This window comes from Pituophis catenifer, unplaced genomic scaffold (assembly GCF_029215685.1).
Source record: "Pituophis catenifer annectens isolate HBS135680 unplaced genomic scaffold, rPitCat1.0.hap2 SCAF_1, whole genome shotgun sequence".
Lineage (NCBI taxonomy): Eukaryota > Metazoa > Chordata > Lepidosauria > Squamata > Colubridae > Pituophis > Pituophis catenifer.
In genome coordinates, this window is record NW_027256881.1 from 212,035,555 (window position 1) to 212,048,054 (window position 12,500).

Genomic DNA, 12,500 nt, shown 5'->3' on the forward strand with positions numbered 1-12,500 from the left:
TGGGGCTGGACTAGCGAGCAAAGGAGGCCCATATTGGTTTTTTAAAATTCTTTTTGTTTGTTTAAAAATTCATTTTCTGCAAGAGGTTGACTTTTAAGCCAAGAATTTTGAAGCAGGGGGGATTAAAAAAACCCAACGGTAAACAACCATTAGCGTGGCTCTGAGTAAGTGCGGAGGAGGCTGAATCCAGCCAAGAATGAAAGCTTGCAAATCTTAGGAAGTCTGAGGTGACAATATGGACTGGGATCTATGCCTGACAAAAGTGACGGGGCTGCAACCAAACTGCTGCTGAACCCCACACCCACAATCAACACCCACACAAGGGCATCCCTAAAAACTTTTCACACAAGCAAGCGCCTCCTGCGGCCACACATAAGCCCTCATTTCCACCTTAATGCTTTCGCTTTGCCCGCCCCTTTGAAGAAGTTCAGGTGATCCACTGTTGTTTTTCAAGGGAAGCTGATCTTTCCCATTATTTGAGCTGATGGGAAAGGAAGCAACGTATTACCTGAATTTCACATTTAATTCAGAGGGAGATCAACATCAAGAGGCTTTAGGAAGCAAAGGAAGTTACTGCCAGGCAAAGAGGCCAGTCGGAAAAAAATGGAGCTTCAGCATCTTCTGCCATGGAGGCATGACTGTTTCATTGTCAAGCCGTGTTCTTTTAAGATGAATGAGATGACTACTTCTCAAGAAGGTAGGGAAATCATAACAATTAATAATAATAATAATAATAATAATAATAATAATAATAATAATTAATAATTAATAATAACCACCCCTTGCTGCTAACCTGAACCTAAACTTATCTTGAAAGTGAATGGGGAGTTAAATACATTTATGAAAAATGACTCAGAAATCGAGCTATTAATCTTTAGGGTGGAAGAGGATAAAGTGCCAGCAGCTATGAAACTGCTAAACAAATATTGGAACATTGTTATAACTTTTGGACATGTATGAATGTTATAAAAAGACAAGCTCTTTTTTTTTTTATCCACAGCATAGTCTTTAGAAAACAGCAGGTTTCTTAAATCCGCACCTTGCTGCACACACTTAAAGTTAAGCCACCCTTCTAAGGAGGGTGACAGACACACTGTCTGTTTAAACAAGGACACATTTTCCTTCCCCCCCCATCCTTGGTTTATTCAAGGTTTTGTTTCCAAGGTCTTATCTTACTATACAACGTAAAAGCTTGAGACAGTCTGCCCCCTTGCCATGTAATCACACCAAAACAGTTCTGATGTTCAATAGTTTATTATTTCATATTTCCAGATCTTAAACAAATTACACAGCTCCTGAACAAATTACAGTATGTATGTATGTATGTGTGTATGTGTATGTGTATGTGTATGTATATGTATATGTATATGTATATGTATATGTATATGTATATGTATATGTATATGTATATGTATATGTATATGTATATGTATATGTATATGAATGGCCATGTGTGCTAATAACGAAAGAATCTTTCTAAGCAATGTTCTTCCTTTGGCATACTGGATAGGCATGTTGGACATATCATACAATTTATACAGTATAGTGTTGCTGGAAAATAGATGTACAAAATATAACATATGGACATCAAAGTGACATGAAACATCATTTTTCAAGATACTTTTATGGCACTCTGATTTTTATGAAGGCATCATTTCTACCTCTTCATACCCATCCAGCCTTCTAGTTATCATCACTGTCATGTATTGATTTACAATGCAATCCCGTGCATACATATGTGGATATAAGTTCTAGTGAAGTCAGTAAGACTTAGTTTTACAGAATCATTACAGACACACAGAATCATGATGCTGAGCTCTGAAGTAAAGGTTATCAAGTCAGAAGTTGCAAGATTAATAGAAGTATGGGTAATAATGTAATCTTTTCTTATCCTTTAAATATGAATGTTGACTCTACTGCATTCCTTTAAAGATAAAAAACAGGTTAAATAAGGTAATATTATTGCAGTTGTAATCCAAGGAACATAAGCTATGCCAGCAACAGATCATTTCTTGTATGATGTCATCAAAGAAATGTAGGCCAATTCTTCACATGCCTTTTGAACGGTTGATAATATAGTGCTTTTTTTTCTTGAAAGACTTTTATTTATAAGACCAGGATTTCAGTGTGTTAAACAACTGATTATATTTTCTACCTCCGTCTGTCTTGAAGGCTTATTTTTGTCTTATTTTATTGACACACAATACAGTACTTTATCCTTACAGAAAGCATTGACAAAGAGACAATGACTTACTGAAAAGACTTTCATCTAGGGAATTTGAGCTTCAGTTTTCCAATGTTGAAATAAACTCTCTGTTTAATACATCACTCAAAGTTAAACAGAAATGTTTTGTGATTAATATATTTATAGTCTCCTATGATCATTGCTGACTTTCTTATAAAAATGCTAGTGCTTATTCTGCTGACACCACTAACACTGGTAATACTACAAAGTAAATGTGGTATCTAAAACTATCAACAGACTATGAATATTATTATTTGTTTAAATTTATTGGCTGCCCAACTGAGTTTTCTTGCTGCTCCTATTATGTAAGAATTAAGCAATTTTACTAGATTATATAGTAGATATTCATTTGGTCTCACCTTTTAAATTAACTGCTTATTAAAGACTGTCCAAATAAGTAAGACGAGTTTATTGACTGCAGCATAAATTATTTCCAATCACCAGTAGATGTCAGAGACTCAAGTTGCTCAAAGTCTTCCCTACTTTGATTACTTCAATACATGATGTAAGATTCTACTGCTGCATATTAGCAGGATTAGCAAATCTTTGTACAACAAAGTTGCCCTAGGCCAAAGATTCTAATATATTCTTCAGAACCTGATATATATGTTGAAATGTGGATTCACCTAATAGGCCATAAGACCTTTGGTAGATCAAGCTGATCTCTCTGTCTCATGTTTTCCATGTTCCAGATTCATGTTATTCTGTTAGATTAGTGTGAAATTTGTTTAGCATTAGTAAAAGTTAGGCTACAACTTTTGAAGACTAGAGGTTGATTCAGAATTCTCTATTGTTTCCGGTACTTAGAAGAAGAAGAAGATTGATTTTTTTTTTTTTATAAACAAGACAAATGATTAAAAACTATGTTGAGGTTAGGCTGTTCTTCCTACTTCAAAATGGCAAAAAAACAGACATTTTAAGCAGTTGTGCTTGCAGAGATCCAGAGACAACAAACAATAAGTTCCAATTGGGCAATTGTGTAGCCTCAGTTTGCTCATCTCTGTTAGAAGACTGAGATTAAATCCCATTCCTTATTTCCATACAGCTGCACCAGTGGGTAGATGGATGAATGGGTAGGTGAGTGAGTGGGTGTGTGGATAGAAACCACTCTCACTGTTTATGAGTATTTCTGTCATTATACAAGTAAGACAGTGTTTCTTATTGGGAGCTGAAGTCCACCTATTTTAAAGTTGCCAAGGTTGAAAAACACTGAAGAGATGCAATTATAACATTGTGTTCTTTGTTGAATTGTCTTTGGCAATCCCTTACTCAAATGAACATAGCGTCAAGTGAACAATTTACCTAGCAATGTCTTTTTAGGGGGAAAAATAGAGGGGGAACCTGAGTTTCCCCCCTCACAATTCATTGGAAGATTTCTTTGTATGATTTCTTACTGCTCTTTAGATAAGCAAAGCAGTCTACGAAGCACTGAACCAAAACAGAGTCAGCAGCTAAGCAGGGAATTATTTTGCTCTTGTCCCATAAATCCACACCTTGTCAGGAAAAAAGGCTGAGTGTCTAACTGATGAGAAACAGCCATGTTCACCTGCAGCTATGTTGGGCCTTAACTCAAGGAAGCACTGGGGCTGTTTAATTTTGAAATGGACAATAATTCTCTTGTAGGGTAGAGCAAGGAGGTTTCTGTTAGATCCACATGGTGCATCAAGAGTACATCTTCCAGAGTCTGCTCCAATCCATATAATTACATGGGAATTGACATCACTTTGCCATGTGTGATATATCAATTTGTCTTTGACCCCTAAGCAATATAACATGGCCACACATTTTCTTTAATACTGTTCTTTGCTCATTCCCTCAGGTTGTGGAAAATTATGGTTATTCACACCTAGAAATTCCACTGAAAGGCTTCAGAGCTTAGAAAAGAGAATAGATTTAATCATCTCCACTTAGCCACACTTTCCCCTAATTTATTTTGGGTATTTTGGGAATACCTGCAAGAACTCTGAAAAGCAAAATGGAAAGAAATGTACACTTCAAGTTAATTCTCAAAAGCAGACCAAGAAATATAACTCAGATTACTGAAACAAAGAAAAAGTGCTGTATGACTTCTCTCACACAGATCTACATTTTTAGATAGCAATGTTTGAACACCTGGCAGCCATTTTAATATATTTGGTAGGACTTTCTCCTGAAGAAACCTGCCCAAAATTAGTAATAGTCACCAAAAGAGGCAAACAGAGCTTAAGTGGGATGGGTTATTTGGAGCATCTTACTGCAAGGATACCTGGCACCTTACTGCAAGTGTACTTGTTCTGCAGTAAACTTTTTCCTTGTAGGTTGGAATTAGAATTGCAGCCATTAGACAGAAATCTTCTCTATTTAGAATTTTTTTTTCCTTGTCAGAGAAATAAATAAAAGATTTAATTCTGCAACTAACTGCTGTGTTCATATAATACAAGTGAAGTTTATTAATATTGACTCTACTTCATCCCTTTCTTTCAAATATCTCTGTAGTTCAGTATACATATCTTTATGAGGAAAGAAACAAGAATAGGTTCATTGTAAAGTAGTTTGCATGAATTATGCTTATCTTACAAATACAAAATATTATGCAAGAATATTGTAAACAGCAAATGAATTTTATGAATCAGAATTATGGAATTTATTTTTTGCAGCCAGGATTTACATGGCTAGATACTTGTCCCAAATTCTCCTGAGTCTTAAGATTTCATGCAGGCTTGAGATAATTTACTTCAGTCAATACATATATCAGACATTTTTCTGCCTAAATCTCTAAATTGCTATGGCTATTAATTGATATATGTCAATTTACTGAGGAAAACAATAGAAAATGTGTGTATTGAGGGGCTGGAGGTAGAGAATTGTTCTATATAGAAAAAAAACCAACAAGTAACTGCCAAGGTTTCAGTTTTTACAGAATATAGGAAAAGAATCTCACGGAAAGCTGTAACCACCTGTTACTGTATGTAATGCCAATAGAGGATTTTAAGCTATTACCCTATGTATAAACCAGAAAGAGTGTGTGTGTGTGTGTGTGTGTGTGTGTGTGTGTGTGTGTGAGAGAGAGAGAGAGAGAGAGAGAGAGAGAGAGAGAGAGAGAGAGAGAGAGAGAGAGAGAGAGAGAGAGAGAGAGAGAGAGAGAATAAATACATAACTGTAGGATTTCCACACTAAACTTTTTTATATTTGATAACAGTAGAGCACGTCCTATGATGATTTCAGTCCTGATAGATGCCAAGTAGCCAAAACTGCATTGTTAATTCCAAGTAACAAACTAGGATTTATCTCATATTTATCCCCAAAATAATCTGAATGATTTATATAACATAAAAAATAAACATGAAACTTGATCATCAAGGATATGGGATGTGTTAGTTTAGAAATACTTTAAATTATTTGTCCCCTCCTCCTCTATTTTTCTCTTGTTTAATGAAAGCATCATATTTCTTTCAGCAATATTCCATTTTAATCAATGCAATATTCTTAACAGTAGTTCACTCTGTTACAGATACTGTACATTCAAAAGGAAATTGTATGCAATTTTCTATCTTGAGATTTAGGTTTTTTAAAATTGAGCAAGAACACCCTGACCAAGAAAGAGAATGTTTAGGAGGGAATGGTTTAGATTTTATTATGCCCACTTCCAGCATTTTGGATGTGGTAGATGCATTTAAGAACATACTATATTATGAAACTCTCCTTTAAGACAGATCAAAAGTAGTCATGCATCTTCTCGGGGCCATTCCCCCCACCCCCCAAAAATGTGATCTTATCTCAATTGTCTCTAGTAATGTATGATAAAATTGCTACACATAAATTTAATTCTCATTCTGATTTGTCTTTTTTACAATAATCACCTTCCAGAATAATTGACTCCCATTACTTTGCATTGTCGTTAGGTTTTTAAAATGTGTCTGTTTTTCCTAAGCTGTTAGTTAGAAGAGGAAGCTCTTCTCATCTTCAGAGTAAACATTGTCCTTGCTCAGCACCTTTTCGAACTATTCACACTGTCCATTCTTGTGACATTGCATTCAATACATCTGATGAAGAAGCAAAGCTGCCAAACATCCTTTTTATAGGAGACATGACATCTCAATATAACTTAATGAATTTAGCATTTCCAGTCTCATGGAGCATAATTTCAGGCACTAGAGTTCCTATTAACTACCCATCCCCATTCCTGTTTTGCAAGTCAAGTCAAATAAGTGAATTCAAGGGTCTAAAATTAATCAATTCAAATGAAATAAAGCTTTTATGGCCAGGAAATGTATTTTATGTTATTCACATTTTTATCATGATTCCTTTAACTATGTCAAATTATTATTCTCCATTGTCACTCTGATTCTGTGAAGTGGATTTGGCTTAGAAGTATGATATACTATTCAGATATTTCTTTGAAGTTAATTTAACATAAGAAATAATCTGAAATAGAGACAGAGACAGGAACTTCTATCTATCTATCTATCTATCTATCTATCTATCTATCTATCATCATCTATATCTATTTATCTATCTATTATCTATCTTTCTATCTATTTATCTTAGTACAGTAACCAAATTTTTATATGGTACAAATTTTTCTAGTCAGAAATGTATAGTTTCCCCTATGATAGAACTTTTTTAAAAAATCATGTTTTATGTACTATGAACATTTCAGACTATGGATCTTCTAAAATAGGCCCCTTTTAAAATATCTTAGACATTGTTTCAGTATAGAAAATTGCACTCATGTGCCTTATTCTTCACTTTGATTTCATACATTACTGCACCTCAAGCTTGAATTGATGATTATAATGGGCGGAATACTGTAAAGAAATATACATAGTTTTTCCTCCAGTCTACATTCAGTTTCAAATGATTTTAAGCAACAGATACAAAACATGAAGTTGTATACTGCAAAATGATATAAAGAAAACCATAGTTTTATTTAAAAGGAGAAACGCTTTAATTTGCTTCCTTTCCTTAATGAAACATGGGCCAAGAAAAGAAAGAATATTACTGAATGGAAAGACCCAGAAGAAGAATGTAGGCCCATAAGTTTAACCATATATGTAAGAGATGTTTTCTATATAACACTAATGCATTTGGCTTCCCATACCACGCCTAAACCTTGACGATCAGAATAATGAATGGACATGGACACATTAAAAAATAATAATAATACAGGATTGCAGTCTTACTCTGCCCTCAATGCTTCTGGAAAAAGCCAATTCTTCAAAGTTTTCCAGAAGGGAAGGAGGATCCAGGACTGCCAGATCTCAGAGGATAGGACCTTTAAATATAACTTTTATATGAAACACTTAAAACTAGGTGATATTAAAAATGTAAGCTTTACCATTGAACAAATGAGAATGTATAGCAAAGGGATGTCAAGTATTAATCCAATCATTCTGGATCTCAATTGCCTGTCCTAAATTAATTATTGTAACAGCTAAATATGTTTTTAAAAAACTTTTGCAAAAGATAAACTTAGTTGTTCAGAATGGACACAGGAACCTACCAACACGACAGATTAAATGTTTTTATTATTCTAATTCACAGGGGTCCAGATTTTGTGAGATCATTTTAATATGTTGATTGCACCAGAGTACAAATTTGGAGGAATCAGGTCTATTAACTCCAACTACAAATAGATGTTCTCAGTGCTGTGTCTTACACTTAAGAGAATCTTTAATTAAAATTGTTGCTTTCCCCAGCACCACTGCCCAATTCCTTTTCTCCTGCTAGGTGTTGGTCATTTGTGTTGGTCATTTCCCATTTTAATACCAACCTTTGACATCAATGAAAACTTGTTTCATGGCCTAAAGATAAAAGTTGCCATAGTTTTGTCACACAATTAAGTCTGCAGCAGATGCTTAATGGGAAATTAAAACCTCATGTAGGGGATCCACATGAACAAGAAGAAGAGTTAGTGAAGAAATATTAAACAGGGTAACTTTAGGGTAAAAATGTTATAAGTAAACTACAGACCAGTTTCATTATTCTGAGTATTTCAGTGTTATGACCAGTCTTTTCTGTTGAATAAAATGTCATTGGTTAGCTGCTGCTGATAGGTACAGTATAAACTAAAGAGGAAAAAAAAAGAAATATTTTTCTTCCCAGTAGCATAAGACCTAGTTTCATGCTTAAATTTACTCTAAAATTAATCTCTGTGTTGATATTAGCATTTGCTTGCAATAGGGAGTTTCCTCTTCAAGAGCCTTGCAAGCTAAAAATACACATTACAGATAAAGCATTGCCACTTTTAAATAAAGGGTGGGATGCTGGTGGTTTTTTTTTCTTTTTTTTGGTTTATTTTTAAAGAATAATTCATATTCCTGTATCTCTTACTACTCCCTCTTCTTTGGAATCTCATTTAAGTATCAGCTTTATATGCACTGGTAACCCCATATTACATATGTAATTTTATAAAAAATGAAACTTTAATATGATTCAGCACAAAATGGGACACAATGGCAATAAATCAAATAATCTTCATTTGCACATAGCTTGATCTCACTGACTTATCGTTGTAAGCACGGTGCCGGGTAGCAAATTTCCCTGCAATACAGTACAGTACCTGGGTGTAATTACAGGCACATTTTGCCAGTACGACTGTTACATAGAATTGTAATTAATTCCTCAGAAGATTACTGTGAGAATTTTGGATACTGATGCTGGTTTTGGACATTTATTACTGCTCTTTAGTTGGTTTTTTGCTGTGCCTCAGAGACAGATGTAAAATTAGTGTCTATTTTGAGCCAGAAAACAGTATGTCTTACCCTCCTGTTTATTGAATTGTGGAGTCGCATTCTTGGGGATCTCACTTCTTTGTGGTTTTGAAGTAATAGTATATTTATTTTGCCAACTGGGCTGCCCCTCTGGATGTGCAAAGTTTTCCAGAGACTGAAGCTACTTTGACCTAATGGATCAAATTAGGGTGTAGGGTTGCCAAAGGTAAAGGAGTTCTTGTATAAGCAGGTTTTCAGTTCTCAGCTTCATAAACTCTAACAGCAACAATTAGTAAATCTGTCTAGTATGAAAATAGAAAGATTCTGTCCAATGAAAAGTCATTCATCATTGGTGGTAGGGGATGAAATGGTGGGGTGTCCTTGTTTAAATTGGGCAAAAAGATAATGCTACAATGTTGACATTTTGTTACGTGGAAAGAAGGAATGAGGGAGAGGGAGGGAGGGAGGGAAGGAGGGAGGGAGGGAGGGAGGGAGGGAGGAAGGAAGGAAGGAAGGAAGGAAGGAAGGAAGGAAGGAAGGAAGGAAGGAAGGAAAATTTATTAAACATTTCATTAAGTGGTTTTGCTTTCTTCATATAAAGCTATTCCCTTCCAATTAATTATTTTTTTAGTTTAACAGAGGAAGGAGGGCTAAGTCCTATAGTCACAGCAGACAGGTATAATCAAAGGAATGGCCATCCAAAAATGGGCATGTGTTTAGGTTTAGTTTAGTTTTATTAAATTTGTATACCGTCCTACTCCTGAAGGACTCAAGGCGGTGAACAGGCACAGAATAAAATACATAAATACAAAAGTTAGAAACAATTTAAAACCAAATTAAATAATTTAGCCCATGTGCATTTAAAGATGAAATTCAGTAAGCAAGGCAGCTATTGATATGGCTTCTACATAGTTTCTATTCATTTCACTGCAGAGTGTATTCGATTCACATGCAAGTTCCATTAAAAGACTGCAAACAGCAGGTGCTATTGAATTGAATCCAGACCAATGTATAGAAGGCCATCCATATCCGCCTATTGCTTATTTATATTCAGGTTATATTTTCCTGTCTAATTCATAAAATAAAGGCAATGAACTGACTGAGTGGAAAGAGAGGTTATATTGATTACCGCCTTCAATTCATACTAATGATAAAAATGACAGAGGCCTTCCATGGGTGACGTTGACAGCAGTTGATTTTCAGTCCAAAAATACTCACTATTATTTGTGGAGAAAGGACCCTAAAGGTTGGGAAGTATTGTTAGCCTCCGGTGGTGATGGATGATTAGCCCCTGATCCCATACAGTGAGACATGACTTCATAGCATGTTTAGATTGTTCTGATACTTGGAACTCTTCAAGCGCCGTTCATAAATCATTTATCTTCCTTTCTCATTTTTTTCTGCCCTCCATGAAGAAAATATTTCAGTTGCATTGCCGTAGGAACACTAAGGTCATTTGGGATAGCATGGTCCATTCCAAAATAGACCTTAATAAGCATGGGTGTAAGTGTGAGTGAGAATATGTGTCTATATTCCCCCTTTGGATAAAGGTCTTTTAATGTCTGTCCAGCCTTAGATAATTTTATTCACTCCTCCTGGACCTTCCTTTATTCCTCCTGTGCCCAGAGATCACTTTTTAGGAGATTGGTTGAAAGCTTCCCAGGCATTAGGATCTTTTGTTGAAGGCTTCTCCCCCACCCACCCAACCCGGCGTTTAGAAAGGGGGAAAAATGGTAAAGAAATCTTCTCCTTGTTGCTAAGAAATAGTTAAAACTTGTAATGGGGGGGGGAAATAAAACAAAACGGGAGCACATTATTGATTGTACGAAGGTATATCTGGACCACACAGCTAGAGTAGAGATGTTAGAATATTTTTTTCCTCTCTCTCCTTTTTGTTCTTCGGAGGGCATTACCCAGCCTGAACTCGCCTAAAGCCTTGTGGTCACACCTCTTGAAAAGGTTTTGTTTCTCCCGTCAATTGGTATTCAAACCAGGTCAGCAGATTCTGTTTGCCCAGCTCCGCTGCCGTTTTCATTTTAATTTGCACCTGTTGTGCAGTTGTTCGGAAGGCAAGTGCAGACCCGTGGATTATACAAAGATCATATTATGAACAGATATGCACGGTGTAATCTTTTTGTCCCCAGACTCATATGACCAAAAAAAAAAAAATCTTTCTTTTTCTTCCCTTTATTTTATTTTTATTTTACTCCCTGGGAACTTGTCAAAGCAAACAGATATGACTGACTAAAATTGTAACTAGGCATGTTTCAAGAATTCTCCTAAAGCATTGTAAACTCAGCACACAATCCTTTTCATTTATTTTCTTCCACTTTTGTATAATCCAATAGCTGGCAAGAGCCACTTGAGATAGCTCAGTTGATAACTTAGCTGGATTGCTTTATTAGGCACAGAGAAATCAAAATGAACCTGAAAATTGTTTGTGCTCTTTCCTAGAGACTTCCCTCGCTCTTCTTTTTCTGTCTCTGGATATATGTGTCTCCCTCTTGTTCCCATGATGTCATACTTCTAACTTGGTATGTGTGAGTGTGTGTCTGAGAGAGAGGGGGACAGAGAGAGAGAGAGAGAGAGGGAGGGAGGGAGGGATGGAGGGAAAAAAAAAAAAAAAAAAGAGAGAGAGAGAGAGAGAGAGAGAGAGAGAGAGAGAGAGAGAGAGAGAGAGAGAATATGTGTGAACTGACTGGTGTGCTGGTGTGTTTTTCTAGCCGAGCTAATGCCCCGTGTTTATTACTCTAATCTTTCTTGTCTGGTGGTAAAGTGGACAATTTATGTACTAGCATGTAGGCCGAGAGTCTTGTGAGGGCTGACTAATTCAGAAACAGCCACCTTCAATTGAGTTCACAGACCTTATTTACAGGCTGTCTATTTTAAGAAAAGCTACTGAGCATTTCTGGGTCTGAAGGCTGCAAAAACAGCTTGCTGTTTGTAAGTCACTGGTTTTTTTTGGTTGTTTTTTTTTAAAATCTTGTTTTGGTTGTGCCACTTGAAATATGCACTGATGATGATGATGATGATGATGATGATGATGATGATGATGATGATAATATCAGCAGAATAGAAGTATCAGCTTTTCTTAATTTTATGTTTGGAAAAAGTTAATCTAGTTAGTTCATGTGTTGATTGTAGTTGCAGCAGATATGAATGACAGAGCATATACTGGGTGTAACTGAAAAAATGTACACATGTAGCATGTATGTGCATGTATGTAAAATCACACACATGCACTTCCATAATATAAATAGTATGTAAATAGATTACTGTATGATTGCTAACATGTTCATTTGTGTGTGCACTTGAGCATATATAAATGTATTTTGTTCTTGACGTGACAATAATCAAACATGTAAATATGAACGTTACCTGGCTTTGCATGACAAAAATGATTTTTATATTTAAATTGAACTTTTGAAGTCACAAGATTTATGGCATATCCCTGTGTCTGAAGAAGTCCATTTTTAAAAAATCTTCCCTGTTGTTTACTTTATTAGTTTTAAAAAGTTAAAAAAGAAAACCATGTTGTTATTAGAAATTCTACCTTGCAGGAG

General features: G+C 35.5%; 1 protein-coding gene across 4 annotated transcripts in view; it reads left to right on the forward strand.

Annotated features, from left to right (window-relative positions):
- Positions 1-12,500, forward strand: part of ZEB2 (zinc finger E-box binding homeobox 2) — a 173,675-nt gene that overhangs the window by 113,753 nt on the left and 47,422 nt on the right. The window lies entirely within an intron of this gene.